We start from the raw sequence: 24,692 nt of genomic DNA, 5'->3' as shown, positions 1-24,692 counted from the left end.
ATAGAGAGTGATAGAGAGTGTTAGAGAGTGATGGAGAGCGTCTGAGAGTGTCAGAGAGTGTCAGAGAGTGATAGAGTGTGTCAGAGAGTGTCATTGAGTGTCAGAAAGTGTCAGAGAGTTTCAGAGAGTGATAGAGAGTGTCTGAGAGTGTCTGAGTGTGTCTGAGTGTGTCCGAGAGTGTCAGAGAGTGTCAGAGGGTGTCAGAGTGTGTCAGAGAGTAATAGAGAGTGATAGAGAGTGTCAGAGAGTGTCATAGAGTGATAGAGAGTGTCAAAGAGTGTCAGAGAGAGATAGAAAGTGATTGAATGTGTCTGAGAGTGTCAGAGAGTGTCAGAGAGTGATAGAGAGTGTCTGAGAGTGTCAGAGAGTGTCAGAGTGTGTCAGAGAGTGTCAGAGAGTGATAGAGAGTGATAGAGAGTGTCATTGAGTGATAGAGAGTGATAGAGAGTGTCATTGAGTGATAGAGAGTGATAGAGAGTGTCATTGAGTGATAGAGAGTGATAAAGAGTGATAAAGAGTGATAGAGAGTGTCTGAGAGTGTCAGAGAGTGATAGAGAGTGTCTGAGAGTGTCAGAGAGTGTCAGAGAGTGTCAGAGTGTGTCAGAGAGTGTCAGAGAGTGTCAGAGAGTGATAGAGAGTGATAGAGAGTGATAGAGAGTGTCATTGAGTGATAGAGAGTGATAGAGAGTGTCATTGAGTGATAGAGAGTGCCAGAGAGTTTCAGAGAGTGATAGAGAGTGACAGAGAGTGATAGAGAGTGTCAGAAAGTGATAGAGAGTGATAGAGAGTGTCAGAGAGTGATAGAGAGCGTCTGAGAGTGTCAGAGAGTGTCAGAGATTGTCAGAGTGTGTCAGAGTGTGTCAGAGTGTGTCAGAGAGTGTCAGAGAGTGTCAGAGAGTGTCAGGGTGTGTCCGATTGTCTCAGAGAGTGATCGTGATTGATAGGGAGTGTCAGAGAGTGTCAGAGAGTGATAGAGAGTGATAGAGAGTGATAGGGAGTGTCAGAGAGTGTCAGAGAGTGTCAGAGAGTGTCAGAGAGTGATAGAGAGTGATAGGGAGTGTCAGAGAGTTTCATTGAGTGTCAGAGAGTGTCAGAGAGTTTCAGAGAGTTTCAGAGAGTGATAGAGAGTGTCAGAGAGTGATAGAGAGTGTCAGAGAGTGATAGAGAGTGATAGGGAGTGTCAGAGAGTGTCAGAGAGTGTCAGAGAGTGTCAGAGAGTGATAGAGAGTGATAGAGAGTGATAGGGAGTGTCAGAGAGTGTCATTGAGTGTCAGAGAGTGTCAGAGAGTTTCAGAGAGTGATAGAGAGTGTCAGAGAGTGATCAAGATTGATAGGGAGTGTCAGAGAGTGTCAGAGAGTGATAGAGAGTGATAGGGAGTTTCAGAGAGTGTCAGAGAGTGATAGAGAGTGATAGGGAGTGTCAGAGAGTGTCAGAGAGTGTCAGAGAGTGTCAGAGAGTGATAGAGAGTGATAGAGAGTGATAGGGAGTGTCAGAGAGTGTCATTGAGTGTCAGAGAGTGTCAGAGAGATTCAGAGAGTGATAGAGAGTGATGGAGAGTATCAGAGAGTGATAGAGAGTGATAGAGAGTGTCAGAGAGTGATAGAGAGTGATAGAGAGTGTCAGAGAGTGATAGAGAGTGATAGTGAGCGTCTGAGAGTGTCAGAGAGTGTCAGAGAGTGATAGAGAGTGTCAGAGAGTGATAGATAGTGATAGAGAGTGTCAGAGAGTGTCAGAGAGTGTCAGAGAGTGATAGAGAGTGTCTGAGGTGTCTGAGAGTGACAGAGCGTGTCTGCAAGTGTCAGTGAGTGTCAGAGAGTGATATAGAGTGTCTGAGAGTGTCTGAGAGTGTCTGAGAGTTTCTGAGAGTGTCTGAGAGTGTCAGAGATTGTCAGAGTGTGTCAGAGAGTGATAGAGAGTGCCTGAGACTGACAGAGAGTGTCAGAGTGTGTCAGCGTGTGTCAGAGTGTGTCAGATTGTGTCAGAGCGTGATCGAGATTGAGAGAGAGTGTCAGAGAGTGATAGAGAGTATCTGAGAGTGTCAGAGAGAGTCTTAGAGTGTCAGAGAGTGTCAGAGAGTGATAGAGAGTGTCTGAGAGTGAAAGAGAGTTTCTGAGAGTGTGAGAGAGTATCAGAGTGTGTCAGAGAGAGCCAGAGAGTGATTCAGAGTGTCTGAGATTGTCTGAGAGTGTCTGAGAGTGTCAGAGAGTGTCAGAGAGTGTCAGAGAGTGATAGAGAGTGATAGAGAGTGATACAGAGTGATAGAGAGTGTCTGAGATTGTCTGATAGTGTCAGGGAGTGTCAGAGAGTGATAGAGAGAGTCTGAGATTGTCCGAGAGTGTCAGAGAGTGTCAGAGAGTGTCAGAGAGTGCCAGAGATTGATAAAGAGTGATAGAGAGTGTCTGAGAGTGTCAGAGAGTGTCAGAGAGTGTCAGAGAGTGTCAGAGAGTGCCAGAGAGTGTCAGAGAGTGCCAGAGAGTGATAGAGAGTTTCTGAGAGTGTCAGAGAGTGTCAGAGTGTGTCAGAGAGTGTCAGAGACTGTCAGAGAGTGAGAGAGAGTGTTAGAGAGTGTCATTGAGTGATAGAGAGTGCAAGAGAGTTTCAGAGAGTGATAGGGAGTGTCAGAGAGTGATAGAGATTGTCAGAAAGTGATAGAGAGCGATAGAGAGTGTCAGAGAGAGATGGAGAGCGTCTGAGAGTGTCAGAGAGTGTCAGAGAGTGATAGAGAGTGTCATTGAGTGTCAGAAAGTGTCAGAGAGTTTCAGAGAGTGATAGAGTGTGTCTGAGAGTGACGGAGAGCGTCTGAGAGTGTCAGAGAGTGTCAGAGAGTGTCAGAGAGTGATAGAGATTGTCAGAGAGTGTCATTGTGTGTCAGAAAGTGTCAGAGAGATTCAGAGAGTGATAGAGTGTGTCTGAGAGTGTCGGAGAGTGTCAGAGAGTGTCAGAGAGTGTCAGAGGGTGTCAGAGTGTGTCAGAGAGTGTCAGAGAGTGTCAGAGAGTGTCAGAGAGTGATAGAGAGTGTCAGAGAGTGTCATTGAGTGATAGAGAGTGTCAGAAAGTGATAGAGACTGATAGAGAGTGTCAGAGAGTGAGAGAGAGCGTCTGAGAGTGTCAGAGAGTGCCATAGAGTGTCAGAGAGTGTCAGAGTGTGTCAGAGTGTGTCAGAGAGTGTCAGAGAGTGTCAGAGAGTGTCAGAGAGTGTCAGAGAGTGATAGAGAGTGATAGAGAGTGATAGAGAGTGTCAGAGAGTGTCATTGAGTGATAGAGAGTGTCAGAAAGTGATAGAGACTGATAGAGAGTGTCAGAGAGTGAGAGAGAGCGTCTGAGATTGTCAGAGAGTGTCAGAGAGTGTCAGAGAGTGATAGGGAGTGTCAGAGAGTGTCAGAGAGTGTCATTGAGTGTCAGAGAGTGTCAGAGCATTTCAGAGAGTGATAGAGAGTGTCAGAGAGTGATCGAGAGTGATAGTCAGTGTCAGAGAGTGATAGAGAGTGATAGAGAGTGATAGAGAGTGATAGTGAGTGATAGTGAGTGTCTGAGAGTGTCTGAGAGTGATAGAGAGTGATAGGGAGTGATAGGGAGTGTCAGAGAGTGTCAGAGAGAGTCAGAGAGTGATAGAGAGTGATAGAGAGTGATAGGGAGTGTCAGAGAGTGTCAGAGAGTGTCAGAGAGTGATAGAGAGTGATAGGGAGAGTCAGAGAGTGATAGAGAGTGATAGGGAGTGTCAGAGAGTGTCATTGAGTGTCAGAGAGTGTCAGAGCGTGTCAGAGAGTGTCAGAGAGTGATAGAGAGTGTCAGAGAGTGTCAGACAGTGATAGAGAGTGATAGAGAGTGATAGAGAGTGTCAGAGAGTGTCATTGAGTGATAGAGAGTGTCAGAGAGTTTCAGAGAGTGATAGAGAGTGTCAGAGAGTGATAGAGAGTGTCAGAAAGTGATAGAGACTGATAGAGAGTGTCAGAGAGTGAGAGAGAGCGTCTGAGATTGTCAGAGAGTGTCAGAGAGTGATAGGGAGTGTCAGACAGTGTCATTGAGTGTCAGAGAGTGTCAGAGAGTTTCAGAGAGTGATAGAGAGTGTCAGAGAGTGATCGAGAGTGATAGAGAGCGTCAGAGAGTGTCAGAGAGTGTCAGAGAGTGATAGAGAGTGTCTGAGAGTGTCAGAGTGTGTCAGAGTGTGTCAGAGTGTGTCAGAGTGTGTCAGAGAGTGTCAGAGAGTGATAGAGAGTGATAGGGAGTGTCAGAGAGTGTCAGAGAGTGTCAGACAGTGATAGAGAGTGATAGGGAGTGTCAGAGAGTGTCATTGAGTGTCAGAGAGTGTCAGAGAGTTTCAGAGAGTGATAGAGAGTGATAGAGATTGATAGAGAGTGTCAGAGAGTGATAGAGAGTCATAGAGAGTGATAGAGAGTGTCAGAGAGTGATAGAGAGTGATAGGGAGTGTCAGAGAGTGTCATTGTGTGTCAGAGAGTGTCAGAGAGTTTCAGAGAGTGATAGAGAGTGTCAGAGAGTGTCAGACAGTGTCAGAGAGTGTCAGAGAGTGATAGAGTGTCAGAGAGTGTCAGAGAGTGTCAGAGAGTGTCAGAGAGTGATAGTGAGTGTCTGAGAGTGTCAGAGAGTGATAGAGAGTGTCTGAGGTATCTGAGAGTGACAGAGCGTGTCTGCAAGTGTCAGTGTGTGTCAGAGAGTGATATAGAGTGTTTGAGAGTGTCTGAGAGTGTCTGAGAGTGTCTGAGAGTGTCTGAGAGTGTCTGAGGTGTCTGAGAGTGACAGAGCGTGTCTGCAAGTGTCAGTGAGTGTCAGAGAGTGATATAGAGTGTCAGAGAGTGATATAGAGTGTCTGAGAGTGTCTGAGAGTGTCTGAGAGTGTCTGAGAGTGTCTGAGGTGTCTGAGAGAGACAGAGCGTGTCTGCAAGTGTCAGTGAGTGTCAGAGAGTGATATAGAGTGTATGAGAGTGTCTGAGAGTGTCAGAGATTGTCAGAGATTGTCAGAGTGTCTCAGAGAGTGATAGAGAGTGCCTGAGACTGTCAGAGAGTGTCAGAGAGTGATAGAGAGTGTCTGAGAGTGAAAGAGAGTTTCTGAGAGTGTGAGAGAGTATCAGAGTGTGTCAGAGAGAGCCAGAGAGTGATTGAGAGTGTCAGAGAGTGTCAGAGAGTGTCAGAGAGTGTCAGAGAGTGATAGAGAGAGTCTGAGATTTTCCGAGAGTGTCAGAGAGTGATAGAGAGTGTCAGAGAGTGATAGAGAGTGTCTGAGAGTGTCAGAGAGAGTCTGAGAGTGTCACAGAGTGTCAGAGATTGATAGAGAGTGTCTGAGAGTGAAATAGAGAATCTGAAAGTGTCAGAGAGTGTCAGAGAGTGATAGAGAGTGTCAGAGAGTGATATAGAATGTCTGAGAGTGTCAGAGAGAGTCTGAGAGTATCTGAGAGTCTCAGAGAGTGTCAGAGTGTGTCAGAGAGAGCCAGAGAGTGATTGAGTGTGTCTGACAGTGTCAGAGGTTGTCTGAGAGTGTCAGAGAGTGTCAGAGAGTGTCAGAGAGTGATAGAGAGTGATAGAGAGTGTCAGAGAGTGTCAGAGAGTGTCAGAGAGTGTCAGAATGTGATAGAGAGTGTCTGAGAGCATCTGAGAGTGACTGAGAGTGTCAGAGAGTGTCAGAAAGTGATAGAGAGTGTCTGAGAGCGTCTGAGAGCGTCTGAGAGTGTCAGAGAGTGTCAGAGAGTGATAGAGAGTGTCTGAGAGCGTCTGAGAGTGTCAGAGAGTGTCAGAGAGTGATAGAGAGCGTCTGAGAGTGTCAGAGAGCGTCTGAGAGTGTCAGAGAGTGTCAGAGAGTGATAGAGAGTGTCTGAGAGTGTCTGAGTGTGTCTGAGTGTGTCTGAGTGTGTCAGAGAGTGTCTGAGTGTGTCAGAGAGTGTCAGAGAGTGATAGTGAGTGCCAGAGAGTGATAGAGAGTGTCTGAGAGTGTCTGAGTGTGTCAGAGAGTGTCAGAGAGTGATAGAGAGTGTCTGAGAGTGTCAGAGAGTGTCAGAGAGTGATAGAGAGCGTCTGAGAGTGTCAGAGAGTGTCAGAGAGTGTCAGAGAGTGATAGAGAGTGTCTGAGAGTGTCTGTGTGTGTCTGAGAGTGTCTGAGAGTGTCAGAGAGTGTCAGAGAGTGTCAGAGAGTGATAGAGAGTGTCTGAGAGTGTCTGAGAGCGTCTGAGAGCGTCTGAGAGCGTCAGAGAGTGTCAGAGAGTGTCAGAGAGTGATAGAGAGTGTCTGAGAGTGTCTGAGTGTGTCAGAGAGTGTCAGAGAGTGATATAGAATGTCTGAGAGTGTCTGAGATTCTGAGAGTGTCTGAGAGTCTGAGAGTGTCTGAGAGTCTGAGAGTGTCTGAGAGTCTGAGAGAGTGTCAGAGTGTGTCAGAGAGAGCCAGAGAGTGATTGAGTGTGTCTGACAGTGTCAGAGGGTGTCAGAGAGTGTCAGAGAGTGATAGAGAGTGATAGAGAGTGATAGAGAGTGATAGAGAGTGTCAGAGAGTGATAGAGAGTGTCAGAGAGTGATAGAGAGTGTCTGAGAGTGACTGAGAGTGTCAGAGAGTGTCAGAGAGTGTCAGAGAGTGATAGAGAGTGTCTGAGAGCGTCTGAGAGTGTCAGAGAGTGTCAGAGAGTGTCAGATAGTGTCAGAGAGTGTCAGAGAGTGATAGAGAGTGATAGAGAGCGTCTGAGAGCGTCTGAGAGTGTCAGAGAGTGTCAGAGAGTGATAGAGAGTGTCAGAGAGTGTCAGAGAGCGTCTGAGAGTGTTAGAGTGTGTCAGAGAGTGTCAGAGAGTGTCAGAGAGTGATAGAGAGTGATAGAGAGTGTCTGAGAGTGTCTGAGAGTGTCTGAGAGTGTCTGAGTGTGTCTGAGTGTGTCTGAGAGTGACTGAGAGTGTCAGAGATTGTCAGAGAGTGATAGAGAGTGTCTGAGAGCGTCTGAGAGTGTCAGAGAGTGTCAGAGAGTGTCAGAGAGTGATAGAGAGTGATAGAGAGCGTCTGAGAGCGTCAGAGAGTGTCAGAGAGTGTCAGAGAGCGTCTGAGAGTGTCAGAGAGTGTCAGAGAGTGTCAGAGAGTGATAGAGAGTGATAGAGAGTGTCTGAGAGTGTCTGAGAGTGTCTGAGTGTGTCTGAGTGTGTCTGAGTGTGTCAGAGAGTGTCAGAGAGTGATAGAGAGTGATAGAGATTGATAGAGAGCGTCTGAGAGCGTCTGAGAGTGTCAGAGAGTGATAGAGAGTGTCTGAGAGTGTCTGAGTGTGTCAGAGAGTGTCAGAGAGTGTCAGAGAGTGATAGAGAGTGTCAGAGAGTGATAGAGAGTGATAGAGAGTGATAGAGAGTGTCTGAGTGTGTCAGAGAGTGTCAGAGAGTGATAGAGAGTGCCTGAGAGTGTCAGAGAGTGTCAGAGAGTGTCTGAGAGTGTCTGAGAGTGTCTGAGTGTGTCAGAGAGTGTCAGAGAGTGTCAGAGAGTGATAGAGAGTGTCTGAGAGTGTCAGAGAGTGTCAGAGAGTGTCAGAGAGTGATAGAGAGTGTCTGTGTGTGTCTGAGTATGTCTGAGTGTGTCAGAGAGTGTCAGAGAGTGTCAGAGAGTGATAGAGAGCGTCTGAGAGTGTCATAGAGTGTCAGAGAGTGTCAGAGAGTGATATAGAGTGATAGAGAGTGTCTGAGAGTGTCTGAGTGTGTCAGAGTGTGTCAGAGAGTGATAGAGAGTGTCTGAGAGTGTCTGAGAGTGTCTGAGAGTGCCTGAGTGTGTCTGAGTGTGTCAGAGTGTGTCAGAGAGTAATAGAGAGTGATATAAAGTGATAGAGAGTGTCAGAGAGTGTCATAGAGTGATAGAGAGTGTCAAAGAGTGTCAGAGAGAGATAGAAAGTGAGTGAATGTGTCTGAGAGTGTCAGAGAGTGTCAGAGAGTGCCAGAGAGTGATGAAGAGTGTCAGAGAGTGTCAGAGTGTGTCAGAGAGTGTCAGAGAGTGTCAGAGAGAGATAGAGAGTGATAGAGAGTGATAGAGAGTGTCATTGAGTGATAGAGAGTGCCAGAGATATTCAGAGAGTGATAGAGAGTGTCAGAGAGTGATAGAGAGTGTCAGAAAGTGATAGAGAGTGATAGAGAGTGTCAGAGAGTGATAGAGAGCGTCTGAGAGTGTCAGAGAGTGTCAGAGATTGTCAGAGTGTGTCAGAGTATTCAGAGTGTGTCAGATTGTGTCAGAGAGTGATCGAGATTGATAGGGAGTGTCAGAGAGTGTCAGAGAGTGATAGAGAGTGATAGGGAGTGTCAGAGAGTGTCAGAGAGTGTCAGAGAGTGTCAGAGAGTGATAGATAGTGATAGAGAGTGTCAGAGAGTGTCAAAGAGTGATAGGGAGTGTCTGAGGTGTCTGAGAGTGACAGAGCGTGTCTGCAAGTGTCAGTGAGTGTCAGAGAGTGATATAGAGTGTCTGAGAGTGTCTGAGAGATTCTGAGAGTGTCAGAGATTGTCAGAGTGTGTCAGAGAGTGATAGAGAGTGCCTGAGACTGTCAGAGTGTGTCAGAGTGTGTCAGAGTGTGTCAGAGTGTGTCAGTGTGTGTCAGAGTGTGTCAGAGTGTGTCAGATTGTGTCAGAGAGTGATCGAGATTGATAGGGAGTGTCAGAGAGTGTCAGAGAGTGATAGAGAGTGATAGAGAGTGATAGAGAGTGATAGGGAGTGTCAGAGAGTGTCAGAGAGTTTCAGAGAGTGATAGAGAGTCTCAGAGAGTGATAGAGAGTGATAGAGATTGATAGAGAGTGTCAGAGAGTGATAGAGAGTGATAGAGAGTGATAGTGAGTGTCTGAGAGTGATAGAGAGTGATAGAGAGTGATAGTGAGTGTCTGAGAGTGTCAGAGAGTGTCTGAGAGTGAAAGAGAGTTTCTGAGAGTGTGAGAGAGTATCAGAGTGTGTCAGAGAGAGCCAGAGAGTGATTGAGAGTGTCAGAGAGTGTCAGAGAGTGTCAGAGAGTGTCAGAGAGTGTCAGAGACTGATAGAGAGTGATACAGAGTGATAGAGAGAGTCTGAGATTTTCCGAGAGTGTCAGAGAGTGATAGAGAGTGTCAGAGAGTGAAATAGAGAATCTGAGAGTGTCCGAGAGTGTCAGAGAGTGATAGAGACTGTCAGAGAGTGATATAGAATGTCTGAGAGTGATATAGAGTGTCTGAGAGTGTCAGAGAGAGTCTGAGAGTGTCACGGAGTGTCAGAGATTGATAGAGAGTGTCTGAGAGTGAAATAGAGAATCTGAGAGTGTCAGAGAGTGTCAGAGAGTGTCAGAGAGTGATAGAGAGTGTCAGAGAGTGATAGAGAGTGTCTGAGAGTGACTGAGAGTGTCAGAGAGTGTCAGAGAGTGATAGAGAGTGTCTGAGAGCGTCTGAGAGTGTCAGAGAGTGTCAGAGAGTGTCAGAGAGTGATAGAGAGTGTCTGAGAGCGTCTGAGAGCGTCTGAGAGTGTCAGAGAGTGTCAGAGAGTGTCAGAGAGTGTCAGAGAGTGATAGAGAGCGTCTGAGAGTGTCAGAGAGTGTCAGAGAGCGTCTGAGAGTGTCAGAGCGTGTCAGAGAGTGTCTGAGAGTGTCTGAGAGTGTCTGAGAGTGTCTGAGTGTGTCAGAGAGTGTCAATGAGTGATAGAGAGTGATAGAGAGCGTCTGAGAGCGTCTGAGAGTGTCAGAGAGTGATAGAGAGCGTCTGAGAGTTTCAGAGAGTGTCAGAGAGCGTCTGAGAGTGTCAGAGAGTGTCAGAGCGTGTCAGAGAGTGTCAGAGAGTGTCTGAGAGTGTCTGAGAGTGTCTGAGAGTGTCTGAGTGTGTCTGAGTGTGTCTGAGTGTGTCAATGAGTGATAGAGAGTGATAGAGAGCGTCTGAGAGCGTTTGAGAGTGTCAGAGAGTGTCAGAGAGTGATAGAGAGTGTCTGAGAGTTTCTGAGTGTGTCAGAGAGTGTCAGAGAGTGATAGAGAGTGTCTGAGAGTGTCAGAGAGTGATAGAGAGTGATAGAGAGTGTCTGAGAGTGTCTGAGAGTATCAGAGAGTGTCAGAGAGTGTCAGAGAGTGATAGAGAGTGTCTGAGAGTGTCAGAGAGTGTCAGAGAGTGATAGAGAGTGTCTGAGAGTGTCAGAGATTGTCAGAGAGTGATAGAGAGTGTCTGAGAGTGAAAGAGAGTTTCTGAGAGTGTGAGAGAGTATCAGAGTGTGTCAGAGAGAGCCAGAGAGTGATTGAGAGTGTCAGAGAGTGTCAGAGAGTGTCAGAGAGTGTCAGAGAGTGTCAGAGAGTGATAGAGAGAGTCTGAGATTTTCCGAGAGTGTCAGAGAGTGATAGAGAGTGTCAGAGAGTGATAGAGAGTGTCTGAGAGTGTCAGAGAGAGTCTGAGAGTGTCACAGAGTGTCAGAGATTGATAGAGAGTGTCTGAGAGTGAAATAGAGAATCTGAAAGTGTCAGAGAGTGTCAGAGAGTGATAGAGAGTGTCAGAGAGTGATATAGAATGTCTGAGAGTGTCAGAGAGAGTCTGAGAGTGTCTGAGAGTCTGAGAGAGTGTCAGAGTGTGTCAGAGAGAGCCAGAGAGTGATTGAGTGTGTCTGACAGTGTCAGAGGTTGTCTGAGAGTGTCAGAGAGTGTCAGAGAGTGTCAGAGAGTGATAGAGAGTGTCAGAGAGTGATAGAGAGCATCTGAGAGTGTCAGAGAGTGTCAGAGAGCGTCTGAGAGTGTCAGAGCGTGTCAGAGAGTGTCAGAGAGTGTCTGAGAGTGTCTGAGAGTGTCTGAGAGTGTCTGAGAGTGTCTGAGTGTGTCTGAGTGTGTCTGAGAGTGTCAATGAGTGATAGAGAGTGATAGAGAGCGTCTGAGAGCGTCTGAGAGTGTCAGAGAGTGATAGAGAGCGTCTGAGAGTGTCAGAGAGAGTCTGAGAGTGTCACGGAGTGTCAGAGATTGATAGAGAGTGTCTGAGAGTGAAATAGAGAATCTGAGAGTGTCAGAGAGTGTCAGAGAGTGTCAGAGAGTGATAGAGAGTGTCAGAGAGTGATAGAGAGTGTCTGAGAGTGTCAGAGAGAGTCTGAGAGTGTCACGGAGTGTCAGAGATTGATAGAGAGTGTCTGAGAGTGAAATAGAGAATCTGAGAGTGTCAGAGAGTGTCAGAGAGTGTCAGAGAGTGATAGAGAGTGTCAGAGAGTGATAGAGAGTGTCTGAGAGTGACTGAGAGTGTCAGAGAGTGTCAGAGAGTGATAGAGAGTGTCTGAGAGCGTCTGAGAGTGTCAGAGAGTGTCAGAGAGTGTCAGAGAGTGTCAGAGAGTGATAGAGAGTGTCTGAGAGCGTCTGAGAGCGTCTGAGAGTGTCAGAGAGTGTCAGAGAGTGATAGAGAGCGTCTGAGAGTGTCAGAGAGTGTCAGAGAGCGTCTGAGAGTGTCAGAGCGTGTCAGAGAGTGTCAGAGAGTGTCTGAGAGTGTCTGAGAGTGTCTGAGAGTGTCTGAGTGTGTCAGAGAGTGTCAATGAGCGATAGAGAGTGATAGAGAGCGTCTGAGAGCGTCTGAGAGTGTCAGAGAGTGATAGAGAGCGTCTGAGAGTGTCAGAGAGTGTCAGAGAGCGTCTGAGAGTGTCAGAGAGTGTCAGAGCGTGTCAGAGAGTGTCAGAGAGTGTCTGAGAGTGTCTGAGAGTGTCTGAGAGTGTCTGAGAGTGTCTGAGTGTGTCTGAGTGTGTCTGAGTGTGTCAATGAGTGATAGAGAGTGATAGAGAGCGTCTGAGAGCGTTTGAGAGTGTCAGAGAGTGTCAGAGAGTGATAGAGAGTGTCTGAGAGTTTCTGAGTGTGTCAGAGAGTGTCAGAGAGTGATAGAGAGTGTCTGAGAGTGTCAGAGAGTGATAGAGAGTGATAGAGAGTGTCTGAGAGTGTCTGAGAGTATCAGAGAGTGTCAGAGAGTGTCAGAGAGTGATAGAGAGTGTCTGAGAGTGTCAGAGAGTGTCAGAGAGTGATAGAGAGTGTCTGAGAGTGTCAGAGAGTGTCAGAGAGTGATAGAGAGTGTCTGAGAGTGAAAGAGAGTTTCTGAGAGTGTGAGAGAGTATCAGAGTGTGTCAGAGAGAGCCAGAGAGTGATTGAGAGTGTCAGAGAGTGTCAGAGAGTGTCAGAGAGTGTCAGAGAGTGATAGAGAGAGTCTGAGATTTTCCGAGAGTGTCAGAGAGTGATAGAGAGTGTCTGAGAGTGTCAGAGAGAGTCTGAGAGTGTCACAGAGTGTCAGAGATTGATACAGAGTGTCTGAGAGTGAAATAGAGAATCTGAAAGTGTCAGAGAGTGTCAGAGAGTGATAGAGAGTGTCAGAGAGTGATATAGAATGTCTGAGAGTGTCAGAGAGAGTCTGAGAGTGTCTGAGAGTCTGAGAGAGTGTCAGAGTGTGTCAGAGAGAGCCAGAGAGTGATTGAGTGTGTCTGACAGTGTCAGAGGTTGTCTGAGAGTGTCAGAGAGTGTCAGAGAGTGTCAGAGAGTGATAGAGAGTGTCAGAGAGTGATAGAGAGCATCTGAGAGTGTCAGAGAGTGTCAGAGAGCGTCTGAGAGTGTCAGAGCGTGTCAGAGAGTGTCAGAGAGTGTCTGAGAGTGTCTGAGAGTGTCTGAGAGTGTCTGAGTGTGTCTGAGTGTGTCAATGAGTGATAGAGAGTGATAGAGAGCGTCTGAGAGCGTCTGAGAGTGTCAGAGAGTGATAGAGAGCGTCTGAGAGTGTCAGAGAGTGTCAGAGAGCGTCTGAGAGTGTCTGAGAGTGTCTGAGAGTGTCTGAGTGTGTCTGAGTGTGTCAGAGAGTGTCAATGAGTGATAGAGAGTGATAGAGAGCGTCTGAGAGCGTCTGAGAGTGTCAGAGAGAGTCTGAGAGTGTCTGAGAGTCTGAGAGAGTGTCAGAGTGTGTCAGAGAGAGCCAGAGAGTGATTGAGTGTGTCTGACAGTGTCAGAGGTTGTCTGAGAGTGTCAGAGAGTGTCAGAGAGTGTCAGAGAGTGATAGAGAGTGATAGAGAGTGATAGAGAGTGTCAGAGAGTGTCAGAGAGTGTCAGAATGTGATAGAGAGTGTCTGAGAGCGTCTGAGAGTGACTGAGAGTGTCAGAGAGTGTCAGAGAGTGTCAGAAAGTGATAGAGAGTGTCTGAGAGCGTCTGAGAGCGTCTGAGAGTGTCAGAGAGTGTCAGAGAGTGATAGAGAGTGTCTGAGAGCGTCTGAGAGTGTTAGAGAGTGTCAGAGAGTGATAGAGAGCGTCTGAGAGTGTCAGAGAGCGTCTGAGAGTGTCAGAGAGTGTCAGAGAGTGATAAAGAGTGTCTGAGAGTGTCTGAGTGTGTCTGAGTGTGTCTGAGTGTGTCAGAGAGTGTCTGAGTGTGTCAGAGAGTGTCAGAGAGTGATAGTGAGTGTCAGAGAGTGATAGAGAGTGTCTGAGAGTGTCTGAGTGTGTCAGAGAGTGTCAGAGAGTGATAGAGAGTGTCTGAGAGTGTCAGAGTGTGTCAGAGAGTGTCAGAGAGTGATAGAGAGCGTCTGAGAGTGTCAGAGAGTGTCAGAGAGTGTCAGAGAGTGTCAGAGAGTGATAGAGAGTGATAGAGAGTGTCTGAGAGTGTCTGTGTGTGTCTGAGAGTGTCTGAGAGTGTCAGAGAGTGTCAGAGAGTGTCAGAGAGTGATAGAGAGTGTCTGAGAGTGTCAGAGAGAGTCTGAGAGTGTCACGGAGTGTCAGAGATTGATAGAGAGTGTCTGAGAGTGAAATAGAGAATCTGAGAGTGTCAGAGAGTGTCAGAGAGTGTCAGAGAGTGATAGAGAGTGTCAGAGAGTGATAGAGAGTGTCTGAGAGTGTCAGAGAGAGTCTGAGAGTGTCACGGAGTGTCAGAGATTGATAGAGAGTGTCTGAGAGTGAAATAGAGAATCTGAGAGTGTCAGAGAGTGTCAGAGAGTGTCAGAGAGTGATAGAGAGTGTCAGAGAGTGATAGAGAGTGTCTGAGAGTGACTGAGAGTGTCAGAGAGTGTCAGAGAGTGATAGAGAGTGTCTGAGAGCGTCTGAGAGTGTCAGAGAGTGTCAGAGAGTGTCAGAGAGTGTCAGAGAGTGATAGAGAGTGTCTGAGAGCGTCTGAGAGCGTCTGAGAGTGTCAGAGAGTGTCAGAGAGTGATAGAGAGCGTCTGAGAGTGTCAGAGAGTGTCAGAGAGCGTCTGAGAGTGTCAGAGCGTGTCAGAGAGTGTCAGAGAGTGTCTGAGAGTGTCTGAGAGTGTCTGAGAGTGTCTGAGTGTGTCAGAGAGTGTCAATGAGCGATAGAGAGTGATAGAGAGCGTCTGAGAGCGTCTGAGAGTGTCAGAGAGTGATAGAGAGCGTCTGAGAGTGTCAGAGAGTGTCAGAGAGCGTCTGAGAGTGTCAGAGAGTGTCAGAGCGTGTCAGAGAGTGTCAGAGAGTGTCTGAGAGTGTCTGAGAGTGTCTGAGAGTGTCTGAGAGTGTCTGAGTGTGTCTGAGTGTGTCTGAGTGTGTCAATGAGTGATAGAGAGTGATAGAGAGCGTCTGAGAGCGTTTGAGAGTGTCAGAGAGTGTCAGAGAGTGATAGAGAGTGTCTGAGAGTTTCTGAGTGTGTCAGAGAGTGTCAGAGAGTGATAGAGAGTGTCTGAGAGTGTCAGAGAGTGATAGAGAGTGATAGAGAGTGTCTGAGAGTGTCTGAGAGTATCAGAGAGTGTCAGAGAGTGTCAGAGAGTGATAGAGAGTGTCTGAGAGTGTCAGAGAGTGTCAGAGAGTGATAGAGAGTGTCTGAGAGTGTCAGAGAGTGTCAGAGAGTGATAGAGAGTGTCTGAGAGTGAAAGAGAGTTTCTGAGAGTGTGAGAGAGTATCAGAGTGTGTCAGAGAGAGCCAGAGAGTGATTGAGAGTGTCAGAGAGTGTCAGAGAGTGTCAGAGAGTGTCAGAGAGTGATAGAGAGAGTCTGAGATTTTCCGAGAGTGTCAGAGAGTGATAGAGAGTGTCTGAGAGTGTCAGAGAGAGTCTGAGAGTGTCACAGAGTGTCAGAGATTGATACAGAGTGTCTGAGAGTGAAATAGAGAATCTGAAAGTGTCAGAGAGTGTCAGAGAGTGATAGAGAGTGTCAGAGAGTGATATAGAATGTCTGAGAGTGTCAGAGAGAGTCTGAGAGTGTCTGAGAGTCTGAGAGAGTGTCAGAGTGTGTCAGAGAGAGCCAGAGAGTGATTGAGTGTGTCTGACAGTGTCAGAGGTTGTCTGAGAGTGTCAGAGAGTGTCAGAGAGTGTCAGAGAGTGATAGAGAGTGTCAGAGAGTGATAGAGAGCATCTGAGAGTGTCAGAGAGTGTCAGAGAGCGTCTGAGAGTGTCAGAGCGTGTCAGAGAGTGTCAGAGAGTGTCTGAGAGTGTCTGAGAGTGTCTGAGAGTGTCTGAGTGTGTCTGAGTGTGTCAATGAGTGATAGAGAGTGATAGAGAGCGTCTGAGAGCGTCTGAGAGTGTCAGAGAGTGATAGAGAGCGTCTGAGAGTGTCAGAGAGTGTCAGAGAGCGTCTGAGAGTGTCTGAGAGTGTCTGAGAGTGTCTGAGTGTGTCTGAGTGTGTCAGAGAGTGTCAATGAGTGATAGAGAGTGATAGAGAGCGTCTGAGAGCGTCTGAGAGTGTCAGAGAGAGTCTGAGAGTGTCTGAGAGTCTGAGAGAGTGTCAGAGTGTGTCAGAGAGAGCCAGAGAGTGATTGAGTGTGTCTGACAGTGTCAGAGGTTGTCTGAGAGTGTCAGAGAGTGTCAGAGAGTGTCAGAGAGTGATAGAGAGTGATAGAGAGTGATAGAGAGTGTCAGAGAGTGTCAGAGAGTGTCAGAATGTGATAGAGAGTGTCTGAGAGCGTCTGAGAGTGACTGAGAGTGTCAGAGAGTGTCAGAGAGTGTCAGAAAGTGATAGAGAGTGTCTGAGAGCGTCTGAGAGCGTCTGAGAGTGTCAGAGAGTGTCAGAGAGTGATAGAGAGTGTCTGAGAGCGTCTGAGAGTGTTAGAGAGTGTCAGAGAGTGATAGAGAGCGTCTGAGAGTGTCAGAGAGCGTCTGAGAGTGTCAGAGAGTGTCAGAGAGTGATAAAGAGTGTCTGAGAGTGTCTGAGTGTGTCTGAGTGTGTCTGAGTGTGTCAGAGAGTGTCTGAGTGTGTCAGAGAGTGTCAGAGAGTGATAGTGAGTGTCAGAGAGTGATAGAGAGTGTCTGAGAGTGTCTGAGTGTGTCAGAGAGTGTCAGAGAGTGATAGAGAGTGTCTGAGAGTGTCAGAGTGTGTCAGAGAGTGTCAGAGAGTGATAGAGAGCGTCTGAGAGTGTCAGAGAGTGTCAGAGAGTGTCAGAGAGTGTCAGAGAGTGATAGAGAGTGATAGAGAGTGTCTGAGAGTGTCTGTGTGTGTCTGAGAGTGTCTGAGAGTGTCAGAGAGTGTCAGAGAGTGTCAGAGAGTGATAGAGAGTGTCTGAGAGTGTCTGAGAGCGTCTGAGAGTGTCAGAGAGTGTCAGAGAGTGATAGAGAGTGTCTGAGAGTGTCTGAGTGTGTCAGAGAGTGTCAGAGAGTGATATAGAATGTCTGAGAGTGTCAGAGAGAGTCTGAGAGTGTCTGAGATTCTGAGAGTGTCTGAGAGTCTGAGAGTGTCTGAGAGTCTGAGAGTGTCTGAGAGTCTGAGAGAGTGTCAGAGTGTGTCAGAGAGAGCCAGAGAGTGATTGAGTGTGTCTGACAGTGTCACAGAGTGTCAGAGATTGATTGAGAGTCTCTGAGAGTGAAATAGAGAATCTGAAAGTGTCAGAGAGTGTCAGAGAGTGATAGAGAGTGTCAGAGAGTGATATAGAATGTCTGAGAGTGTCAGAGAGAGTCTGAGAGTCTGAGAGAGTGTCAGAGTGTGTCAGAGAGAGCCAGAGAGTGATTTAGTGTGTCTGACAGTGTCAGAGGGTGTCTGAGAGTGTCAGAGAGTGTCAGAGAGTGATAGAGAGTGATAGAGAGTGTCAGAGAGTGATAGAGAGTGTCAGAGAGTGTCAGAGAGTGATAGAGAGTGTCTGAGAGTGACTGAGAGTGTCAGAGAGTGTCAGAGAGTGATAGAGAGTGTCTGAGAGCGTCTGAGAGTGTCAGAGAGTGTCAGATAGTGTCAGAGAGTGTCAGAGAGTGATAGAGAGTGATAGAGAGCGTCTGAGAGCGTCTGAGAGTGTCAGAGAGTGTCAGAGAGTGATAGACAGTGTCAGAGAGTGTCAGAGAGCGTCTGAGAGTGTCAGAATGTGTCAGAGAGTGTCAGAGAGTGTGAGAGTGATAGAGAGTGATAGAGAGTGTCTGAGAGTGTCTGAGAGTGTCTGAGAGTGTCTGAGTGTGTCTGAGTGTGTCTGAGAGTGACTGAGAGTGTCAGAGAGTGTCAGGGAGTGTCAGAGAGTGATAGAGAGTGTCTGAGAGCGTCTGAGAGTGTCAGAGAGTGTCAGAGAGTGTCAGAGAGTGATAGAGAGTGATAGAGAGTGATAGAGAGCGTCTGAGAGCGTCTGAGAGTGTCAGAGAGTGTCAGAGAGTGTCAGAGAGCGTCTGAGAGTGTCAGAGAGTGTCAGAGAGTGTCAGAGAGTGATAGAGAGTGATAGAGAGTGATAGAGAGTGATAGAGAGTGTCTGAGAGTGTCTGAGAGTGTCTGAGTGTGTCTGAGTGTGTCTGAGTGTGTCTGAGTGTGTCAGAGAGTGTCAGAGAGTGATAGAGAGTGATAGAGATTGATAGAGAGCGTCTGAGAGCGTCTGAGAGTGTCAGAGAGTGATAGAGAGTGTCTGAGAGTGTCTGAGTGTGTCAGAGAGTGTCAGAGAGTGTCAGAGAGTGATAGAGAGTGTCTGAGAGTGTCAGAGAGTGATAGAGAGTGATAGAGAGTGTCTGAACATAGAACATAGAACATAGAACATACAGCACAGAACAGGCCCTTCGGCCCACAATGTTGTGCCGATCCTTTGTCCTCTGTCAAGGACAATTTAATCTATACCCCATCATTCTTCTTTATCCATATACCTATCCAAAAGCCTTTTGAAAGTCCCTAAAGTTTCTGACTCAACAACTTCCCCGGGCAAGGCATTCCATGCCTCGACCACTCTCTGGGTAAAGAACCTTCCCCTGACATCCCCCTTATATCTTCCACCCTTCACCTTAAATTTATGACCCCTTGTAACGCTTTGCTCCACCCGGGGAAAAAGTTTCTGACTGTCTACCCTATCTATTCCCCTGATCATCTTATAAACCTCTATCATGTCACCCCTCATCCTTCTCCTTTCTAATGAGAAGAGGCCTAGAATGTTCAGCCTTTCCTCGTAAGACTTATTCTCCATTCCAGGCAACATCCTGGTAAATCTCCTCTGCACCCTCTCCAAGGCTTCCACATCCTTCCTAAAATGAGGCGACCAGAACTGCACACAGTACTCCAAATGAGGCCTTACCAAGGTCCTGTACAGCTGCATCATCACCTCACGGCTCTTAAATTCAATCCCTCTGCTAATGAACGCTAACACCCCATATGCCTTCTTCACAGCCCTATCCACTTGAGTTGCAACTTTCAATGATCTATGCACATAGACCCCAAGGTCTCTCTGCTCCTCCACATGCCCAAGAACCCTACCGTTAACCCAGTATTTTGCATTCATGTTTGTCCTTCCAAAATGGACGACCTCACACTTTTCAGGGTTAAACTCCATCTGCCACTTTTCAGCCCAGCACTGCAACCTATCCAAGTCCCTTTGCAGACGACAATAGCCCTCCTCGGTATCCACAACTCCACCAACCTTTGTATCATCTGCAAATTTACTGACCCACCCTTCGACTTCCTCATCCAAGTCGTTAATAAAAATCACAAACAGGAGAGGACCCAGAACTGATCCCTGCGGCACGCCACTGGTAACTGGGCTCCAGGCTGAGTATTTACCATCTAAGACCACTCTCTGCCTTCTATCAGTTAGCCAATTCTTAATCCAACTGGCCACATTCCCCACTATCCCATGCCTCCTGACTTTCTCCATAAGTCTACCATGGGGGACCTTATCAAATGCCTTACTAAAATCCATGTACACCACATCCACTGGTTTACCCTCATCCACTTGCTTGGTCACCTGCTCAAAGAATTCAATCAGGCTTGTGAGGCAAGACCTACCCCTCACAAAACCGTGCTGACTGTCCCGAATCAAGAAGTGTCTTTCCAGATGCTCAGAAATCCTATCCCTCAGCACCTTTTCCATCAACTTGCCTACCACCGTCAGAGAGTGTCAGAGAGTGATAGAGAGTGATAGAGAGTGTCTGAGACTGTCTGAGTGTGTCAGAGAGTGTCAGAGAGTGATCGAGAGTGTCTGAGAGTGTCAGAGAGTGTCAGAGAGTGATAGAGAGTGTCTGAGAGTGTCTGAGTGTGTCAGAGAGTGTCAGAGAGTGTCAGAGAGTGATAGAGAGTGTCTGAGAGTGTCAGAGAGTGTCAGAGAGTGTCAGAGAGTGATAGAGAGTGTCTGTGTGTGTCTGAGTGTGTCTGAGTGTGTCAGAGAGTGTCAGAGAGTGTCAGAGAGTGATAGAGAGCGTCTGAGAGTGTCATAGAGTGTCAGAGAGTGATAGAGAGTGTCTGAGAGTGTCTGAGCGTGTCTGAGAGTGTCTGAGTGTGTCAGAGAGTGTCAGAGAGTGATAGAGAGTGTCTGAGTGTGTCTGAGTGTGTCAGAGAGTGTCAGAGAGTGATAGAGAGTGATAGAGAGTGTCTGAGAGTGTCTGAGTGTGTCAGAGTGTGTCAGAGAGTGATAGAGAGTGTCTGAGAGTGTCTGAGAGTGTCTGAGAGTGTCTGAGTGTGTCAGAGTGTGTCAGAGTGTGTCAGAGAGTAATAGAGAGTGATAGAGAGTGATAGAGAGTGTCAGAGAGTGTCATAGAGTGATACAGAGTGTCAAAGAGTGTCAGAGAGAGATAGAAAGTGATTGAATGTGTCTGAGAGTGTCAGAGAGTGTCAGAGAGTGCCAGAGAGTGATGAAGAGTGTCAGAGAGTGTCAGAGTGTGTCAGAGAGTGTCAGAGAGTGTCAGAGAGAGATAGAGAGTGATAGAGAGTGATAGAGAGTGATAGAGAGTGTCATTGAGTGATAGAGAGTGTCAGAGATATTCAGATAGTGATAGAGAGTGTCAGAGAGTGATAGAGAGTGTCAGAAAGTGATAGAGAGTGATAGAGAGTGTCAGAGAGTGATAGAGAGCGTCTGAGAGTGTCAGAGAGTGTCAGAGATTGTCAGAGTGTGTCAGAGTATTCAGAGTGTGTCAGATTGTGTCAGAGAGTGATCGAGATTGATAGGGAGTGTCAGAGAGTGTCAGAGAGTGATAGAGAGTGATAGGGAGTGTCAGAGAGTGTCAGAGAGTGTCAGAGAGTGTCAGAGAGTGTCAGAGAGTGATAGATAGTGATAGAGAGTGTCAGAGAGTGTCAGAGAGTGATAGGGAGTGTCTGAGGTGTCTGAGAGTGACAGAGCGTGTCTGCAAGTGTCAGTGAGTGTCAGAGAGTGATATAGAGTGTCTGAGAGTGTCTGAGAGATTCTGAGAGTGTCAGAGATTGTCAGAGTGTGTCAGAGAGTGATAGAGAGTGCCTGAGACTGTCAGAGTGTGTCAGAGTGTGTCAGAGTGTGTCAGTGTGTGTCAGAGTGTGTCAGAGTGTGTCAGATTGCGTCAGAGAGTGATCGAGATTGATAGGGAGTGTCAGAGAGTGTCAGAGAGTGATAGAGAGTGATAGAGAGTGATAGAGAGTGATAGGGAGTGTCAGAGAGTGTCAGAGAGTGTCAGAGAGTTTCAGAGAGTGATAGAGAGTCTCAGAGAGTGATAGAGAGTGATAGAGATTGATAGAGAGTGTCAGAGAGTGATAGAGAGTGATAGAGAGTGATAGTGAGTGTCTGAGAGTGATAGAGAGTGATAGAGAGTGATAGTGAGTGTCTGAGAGTGTCAGAGAGTGTCTGAGAGTGAAAGAGAGTTTCTGAGAGTGTGAGAGAGTATCAGAGTGTGTCAGAGAGAGCCAGAGAGTGATTGAGAGTGTCAGAGAGTGTCAGAGAGTGTCAGAGAGTGTCAGAGAGTGTCAGAGACTGATAGAGAGTGATACAGAGTGATAGAGACAGTCTGAGATTTTCGAGAGTGTCAGAGAGTGATAGAGAGTGTCAGAGAGTGAAATAGAGAATCTGAGAGTGTCAGAGAGTGTCAGAGAGTGATAGAGAGTGTCAGAGAGTGATATAGAATGTCTGAGAGTGATATAGAGTGTCTGAGAGTGTCAGAGAGAGTCTGAGAGTGTCACGGAGTGTCAGAGATTGATAGAGAGTGTCTGAGAGTGAAATAGAGAATCTGAGAGTGTCAGAGAGTGTCAGAGAGTGATAGAGAGTGTCAGAGAGTGATAGAGAGTGTCTGAGAGTGACTGAGAGTGTCAGAGAGTGTCAGAGAGTGATAGAGAGTGTCTGAGAGCGTCTGAGAGTGTCAGAGAGTGTCAGAGAGTGTCAGAGAGTGTCAGAGAGTGATAGAGAGTGTCTGAGAGCGTCTGAGAGCGTCTGAGAGTGTCAGAGAGTGTCAGAGAGTGATAGAGAGCGTCTGAGAGTGTCAGAGAGTGTCAGTGAGCGTCTGAGAGTGTCTGAGAGTGTCTGAGAGTGTCTGAGAGTGTCTGAGTGTGTCTGAGTGTGTCTGAGTGTGTCTGAGTGTGTCAGAGAGTGTCAATGAGTGATAGAGAGTGATAGAGAGCGTCTGAGAGCGTCTGAGAGTGTCAGAGAGTGATAGAGAGCGTCTGAGAGTGTCAGAGAGTGTCAGAGAGCGTCTGAGAGTGTCAGAGCGTGTCAGAGAGTGTCAGAGAGTGTCTGAGAGTGTCTGAGAGTGTCTGAGTGTGTCTGAGTGTGTCTGAGTGTGTCAATGAGTGATAGAGAGTGATAGAGAGCGTCTGAGAGCGTTTGAGAGTGTCAGAGAGTGTCAGAGAGTGATAGAGAGTGTCTGAGAGTTTCTGAGTGTGTCAGAGAGTGTCAGAGAGTGATAGAGAGTGTCTGAGAGTGTCAGAGAGTGATAGAGAGTGATAGAGAGTGATAGAGAGTGTCTGAGAGTGTCAGAGAGTGTCAGAGAGTGATAGAGAGTGTCTGAGAGTGTCTGAGAGTGTCTGAGAGTGTCTGAGTGTGTCAGAGAGTGATAGAGAGTGATAGAGAGTGTCTGAGAGCGTCTGAAAGTGTCAGAGAGTGTCAGAGAGTGATAGAGAGTGTCTGAGAGTGTCAGAGAGTGTCAGAGAGTGATAGAGAGTGTCTGAGAGTGTCTGAGAGTGTCTGAGTGTGTCTGAGTGTGTCAGAGAGTGATAGAGAGTGTCTGAGAGCGTCTGAAAGTGTCAGAGAGTGTCAGAGAGTGATAGAGAGCATCTGAGAGTGTCAGAGAGTGTCAGAGAGTGATAGAGAGTGTCTGAGAGTGTCTGTGTGTGTCTGAGTGTGTCAGAGAGTGATAGAGAGTGATAGAGAGTGATAGAGAGTGTCTGAGAGTGTCTGAGAGTGTCTGAGTGTGTCTGAGTGTGTCTGAGTGTGTCTGAGTGTGTCAGAGAGTGTCAGAGAGTGATAGAGAGTGATAGAGATTGATAGAGAGCGTCTGAGAGCGTCTGAGAGTGTCAGAGAGTGATAGAGAGTGTCTGAGAGTGTCTGAGTGTGTCAGAGAGTGTCAGAGAGTGTCAGAGAGTGATAGAGAGTGTCTGAGAGTGTCAGAGAGTGATAGAGAGTGATAGAGAGTGTCTGAACATAGAACATAGAACATAGAACATACAGCACAGAACAGGCCCTTCGGCCCACAATGTTGTGCCGATCCTTTGTCCTCTGTCAAGGACAATTTAATCTATACCCCATCATTCTTCTTTATCCATATACCTATCCAAAAGCCTTTTGAAAGTCCCTAAAGTTTCTGACTCAACAACTTCCCCGGGCAAGGCATTCCATGCCTCGACCACTCTCTGGGTAAAGAACCTTCCCCTGACATCCCCCTTATATCTTCCACCCTTCACCTTAAATTTATGACCCCTTGTAACGCTTTGCTCCACCCGGGGAAAAAGTTTCTGACTGTCTACCCTATCTATTCCCCTGATCATCTTATAAACCTCTATCATGTCACCCCTCATCCTTCTCCTTTCTAATGAGAAGAGGCCTAGAATGTTCAGCCTTTCCTCGTAAGACTTATTCTCCATTCCAGGCAACATCCTGGTAAATCTCCTCTGCACCCTCTCCAAGGCTTCCACATCCTTCCTAAAATGAGGCGACCAGAACTGCACACAGTACTCCAAATGAGGCCTTACCAAGGTCCTGTACAGCTGCATCATCACCTCACGGCTCTTAAATTCAATCCCTCTGCTAATGAACGCTAACACCCCATATGCCTTCTTCACAGCCCTATCCACTTGAGTTGCAACTTTCAATGATCTATGCACATAGACCCCAAGGTCTCTCTGCTCCTCCACATGCCCAAGAACCCTACCGTTAACCCAGTATTTTGCATTCATGTTTGTCCTTCCAAAATGGACGACCTCACACTTTTCAGGGTTAAACTCCATCTGCCACTTTTCAGCCCAGCACTGCAACCTATCCAAGTCCCTTTGCAGACGACAATAGCCCTCCTCGGTATCCACAACTCCACCAACCTTTGTATCATCTGCAAATTTACTGACCCACCCTTCGACTTCCTCATCCAAGTCGTTAATAAAAATCACAAACAGGAGAGGACCCAGAACTGATCCCTGCGGCACGCCACTGGTAACTGGGCTCCAGGCTGAGTATTTACCATCTAAGACCACTCTCTGCCTTCTATCAGTTAGCCAATTCTTAATCCAACTGGCCACATTCCCCACTATCCCATGCCTCCTGACTTTCTCCATAAGTCTACCATGGGGGACCTTATCAAATGCCTTACTAAAATCCATGTACACCACATCCACTGGTTTACCCTCATCCACTTGCTTGGTCACCTGCTCAAAGAATTCAATCAGGCTTGTGAGGCAAGACCTACCCCTCACAAAACCGTGCTGACTGTCCCGAATCAAGAAGTGTCTTTCCAGATGCTCAGAAATCCTATCCCTCAGCACCTTTTCCATCAACTTGCCTACCACCGTCAGAGAGTGTCAGAGAGTGATAGAGAGTGATAGAGAGTGTCTGAGACTGTCTGAGTGTGTCAGAGAGTGTCAGAGAGTGATCGAGAGTGTCTGAGAGTGTCAGAGAGTGTCAGAGAGTGATAGAGAGTGTCTGAGAGTGTCTGAGTGTGTCAGAGAGTGTCAGAGAGTGTCAGAGAGTGATAGAGAGTGTCTGAGAGTGTCAGAGAGTGTCAGAGAGTGTCAGAGAGTGATAGAGAGTGTCTGTGTGTGTCTGAGTGTGTCTGAGTGTGTCAGAGAGTGTCAGAGAGTGTCAGAGAGTGATAGAGAGCGTCTGAGAGTGTCATAGAGTGTCAGAGAGTGATAGAGAGTGTCTGAGAGTGTCTGAGCGTGTCTGAGAGTGTCTGAGTGTGTCAGAGAGTGTCAGAGAGTGATAGAGAGTGTCTGAGTGTGTCTGAGTGTGTCAGAGAGTGTCAGAGAGTGATAGAGAGTGATAGAGAGTGTCTGAGAGTGTCTGAGTGTGTCAGAGTGTGTCAGAGAGTGATAGAGAGTGTCTGAGAGTGTCTGAGAGTGTCTGAGAGTGTCTGAGTGTGTCAGAGTGTGTCAGAGTGTGTCAGAGAGTAATAGAGAGTGATAGAGAGTGATAGAGAGTGTCAGAGAGTGTCATAGAGTGATACAGAGTGTCAAAGAGTGTCAGAGAGAGATAGAAAGTGATTGAATGTGTCTGAGAGT

The sequence above is a fragment of the Heterodontus francisci genome, chromosome 46, assembly GCF_036365525.1.
Source record: "Heterodontus francisci isolate sHetFra1 chromosome 46, sHetFra1.hap1, whole genome shotgun sequence".
Classification (NCBI taxonomy): domain Eukaryota; kingdom Metazoa; phylum Chordata; class Chondrichthyes; order Heterodontiformes; family Heterodontidae; genus Heterodontus; species Heterodontus francisci.
Note: the sequence above shows the minus strand (reverse complement) of the source record.